The sequence below is a fragment of the Camelina sativa genome, chromosome 2 (genome assembly GCF_000633955.1).
Source record: "Camelina sativa cultivar DH55 chromosome 2, Cs, whole genome shotgun sequence".
Lineage (NCBI taxonomy): Eukaryota > Viridiplantae > Streptophyta > Magnoliopsida > Brassicales > Brassicaceae > Camelina > Camelina sativa.
In genome coordinates, this window is record NC_025686.1 from 20,648,679 (window position 1) to 20,649,238 (window position 560).

Consider the following 560-nt stretch of genomic DNA (forward strand, 5'->3'; position numbering starts at 1 on the left):
ACTTTTTGAAACCGACGTCATCTGGGCCAAATTCTTCAAACATATCGACCAAATCATTCCAAACTATGCTAGTCAGCATCTCGGGTTTATTGCCACCACTCGCCCATATCCTCTTGAGAGCACGTATCTGGGATCTGAATAACGTTCTAGCCACCAAATTAAACTGCGTCTAGACCGTTAAAGTATGCTTCGGATCCCACGTGTATTTACGCTACAATTAAAGGAAAGAAACGATAAGAGTATAGAATAATATCAATATGGTTTGTTTTATTGATCTTACCGTGAGGAGGAGAAACCACCGTCTCTTAAAATGGAAGGGAATCAAGCGGTACGTCAGCCACGGTTGTGTTGAAGTATTCCTCCAATCGCGATAGAGAGAACGTGAAGGAACTTGAACCATGTAACAGTGGTTTTGTCAACCTTGGAACCCACACTAGGGTTTAGAACCGGCATATTCTCTCGACCAGTGGCGCAAATGATCGCTTCGACATCTCTAAAAAACTGTCCATCGATGTGAGGAACAACTTCCATGTCGATAGGAAGATGTAACAGATAGACAA